Source organism: Balaenoptera physalus (genome assembly GCF_965194825.1).
Source record: "Balaenoptera physalus genome assembly, chromosome: 3".
NCBI lineage: Eukaryota > Metazoa > Chordata > Mammalia > Artiodactyla > Balaenopteridae > Balaenoptera > Balaenoptera physalus.
This window is the reverse complement of record NC_138890.1, coordinates 132412216-132415489: the sequence shown is the minus strand read 5'-3', so window position 1 is coordinate 132415489 and position 3274 is coordinate 132412216. Positions and strand designations below refer to the sequence as shown.

General features: G+C 46.9%; 1 pseudogene across 1 annotated transcript; it reads left to right on the top strand.

Annotated features, from left to right (window-relative positions):
• Positions 1–903: 903 nt before the first annotated feature.
• LOC309657015 (ADP-ribosylation factor-like protein 16 pseudogene) lies at positions 904–2612 on the top strand (annotated as a pseudogene). Its single transcript has 2 exons — positions 904–1026; positions 2062–2612. The product of its transcript is annotated as an ADP-ribosylation factor-like protein 16 pseudogene (transcript).
• The last annotated feature ends 662 nt before the right edge of the window (positions 2613–3274 follow it).

The window sequence follows — 3274 nt, the reverse complement described above, 5'->3', positions numbered from 1 at the left end:
ATAGTTTGCTTTAAAAATGTCTTTTGGAAGTTGTAGAGCCATCTTCATATTCTACAAAAGGTTTATTCTAACTTACAGATAAGGCAAAGATCACTGACGCAAATGTATAGAATTGGTATCACCTTTATGTCTGTCCTTAACTTTTATGTTCCAAGATCAAAGTTCTTGAGCTTTTTGTCTTTCAGCAATGGTCAGTTGTAAGTCTAAACTAAACAATTAGTGTCAATGAATAAAGGGCACTGAAAGCTGTACAATTGTAAATGGAAGCAGAGGTGTTTAGCTGAGTCCTGGTTATACACATCAGAGCTCTCCTGATACCTTATCCCAGCTGTTTAGGAGGCTCCTGGAGGTTCTCCTGCTGTCATGTTGTAAAGGGAAAAAATACTAAAATATTATTTAAGATTGGATTAAGATGGCTGTCTGGGTGTAGATGCATCTATTCCCTTCCCTCCTCAAATACCTTGGAATGAAGGGAAAAAAATCTATATATTTAAAAGGAAAACTCATTAACTGAACTGTTAGAAAATAATCTTCCTAGCATACTAGGTAGTCTTAAGAAGTTTCTGAAATAGAGAAATCAAACAGGATTGGAATGACAGAGACAAGACTGGAGGGCATCATAGCCCAATACACTGCAAGGGTTGATTGGCCAGTGGCTTTGGGAATGCTCAGAATTGAAAATCCAGTCGATAAAGAGAGCAGGAGGGTTCCCAGGGGTGATGGAAAGGATCATCATTTGTGTTAGTCTTTGTAGGAGCAGTAGAGTTTTCCCCTGGGCGAAAACAATGAGAATGAGCAGAGGACACAGGAGAGTTGGTGCTCTAGGTAGCCAGTGATCCCAGGAAGAAATGAAGCCGCAACACCCAGAGGAAGGGTCCTCAGAATATCCCAGCAAGACACGCTATGCCGGCCATAATCACCACCAGCGTCAGTGTTATAAGCAGCGGGCGTTCACCAGTAGATGAACCAGCTCTCAGGTACCCACATGACACAGGAGGCCGAATCTTATCGTCCTTAAAGCAGGAGGTAATGTGTGCTAGTATCTAACGTTGGTAAACCAAGAAACAAAGCCAAAAGCCTATTACTTAAAGTTATAGTGGAAAGTACCAGGAAAACTAAGAACCCAAACATTGAAAAGGGACATGACAGTGGTTCTGGAGTGGGAGCGGGTGAGGCAAGAGGCTGTTTTTCATTCTGTAAAGTTTAATCTTTGTTTCTGTTTTTCTTCCTGTTTTACAATATACATTATTGTAAACTAATGAATTATTAACAATGTAATTCTAAGAATATTCATTTTCTTTGATTGGTGTGACATGTTAAAACCAACCATCATGCATGTATGAAATGAAAGAAATTCAATAAAGATATTTCCATTAAAATAGCAGCAGAACTTCAAAATACCTTGGAGAGGATATTATAAAAAAATAAGCAGGCTCGGTGCCACGGGCCTGGGGGAGACGCTGTTGGTGAAACGCTTGCAGACGATCCTTCCGCGCCGGGCAGGGGGGATGGGGATCAGGGGGCGCTGGCGGTGAGCAGGGCGGGGGGCGCCCGGGGCGGGGTCCGCCAGTGCTCCCTCCTTGGCCCCGCTCCGAGACCTTTGTTTTTCTTTTTTAACACCTTTATTGGAGTATAATTGCTTTACAATGGTGTGTTAGCTTCTGCTGTATAACAAAGTGAAACAGCTATACATATACATATATCCCCATATCTCTTCCCTCTTGCGTCTCCCTCCCTCCCACCCTCCCTATCCCACCCCTCTAGCTGGTCACAAAGCACCAAGCTGATCTCCCTGTGCTATGCGGCTGCTTCCCACTAGCTATCTATTTTACATTTGGTAGTGTATATATGTCAGTGCCACTCTCTCACTTCGTCCCAGCTTACCCTTCCCCCTCCCCGTATCCTCAAGTCCATTCTTTACGTCTGCGTCTTTATTCCTGTCCTGCCCCTAGGTTCATCAGAACCATTTTTTTTCTTTTTTTAGATTCCATATATATGTGTTAGCATACGGTATTTGTTTTTCTCTTTCTGACTTACGTCACTCTGTATGACAGACTCTAGGTCCATCCACCTCACTACGGAGACCTTGACTGCCTTGCACAGCTGAGCTCCCGGGTTGGGAAGGGCGACCTGGGTGATCCTCCCCCGACGCGGCCCACGGTGGGTACCAACCTAACGGACATTGTGGCTCAGAGAAAGATCACCATCCGGGAGCTGGGGGGTGGAGCATGGGCCCCATCTGGTCCAGTTACTATGGAAACTGTCATTCTCTCCTGTTCATGGCGGACGCCTCTAACCCCACCCAGCTCTCTGCATCCTGTGCGCAGCTCCTGGGTCTCCTTTCCGCAGAACAACTTGAAGAAGCATCGGTTCTGATTCTCTTCAATAAAATTGACCTGCCCTGTTACATGACCATAGAAGAGATGAAGTCGTTAATCAGGCTCCTGGACCTCACTGCTTGTGCCAAGCGGAATATCACCACGTAGAAATCAGTGCCCGGAAAGGCACTGGGTGTCAGAAGAGCTGCGCTGGCTCCAGGACACCCACAGAACTGATGGTTGACTGCAGGGCAGAGAAGCGTGGCTGGCCCGCTCTGTGGCAAGAAGGCAGAAGCAGCACTGCTTGGCCTCTGGCTATCTGTTGCTTTTATAAGGGCAATATAAGCCCTAGAAGATGGGGTTCTGTGCTGAGTTGCAGTGATGGGTAAACTGAGGCACCCAGGTTATAGAAAGTCCTGACACCTGCCCTCTGGCTCCAGCGCTGGGAGAGGAGGACAGGCCTGCCGGGTGGCCTGTGTCCTACACCATCCTGGGATGGTTCTAGGGGATTTGTTCCCCTCCCCCCAGGAGAGCTGCTCTCTCAACTCTGACACAAGCTCCAACTTGTCGAGTTTCCGATACCATGACAGTATAAGGAAGTTTGTGGGAAAACACCTATTGCTTGGTGCCTTTGTGTCCTAGGGCCTCTGTAACAAATCGCCACAAATGGTGGCTTGCAGCAGCATAAACTGACGTTCACGGAGCTGGAAGCCAGAAGTGTGGAGTCTCTGAGGGAGAATCCGTTCCCTGCTTCTAGTGGCTGCTGGTGCCGCTCGGTGTCGTTGGCTTGTGGCTCGCAGGACTTGAATCTCTGCCTCTGTCTTCACGTGGTCTTCTCTCCTCTTTTTATAAGGAGGATGTAGGGCCCACCCTAAATCCAGGGTGATCTCATCTCAAGATCCACAGTTACATGTGCAAAGATCTTTTTTCCAAAGAAGGTCAACTTTGCATGTTCC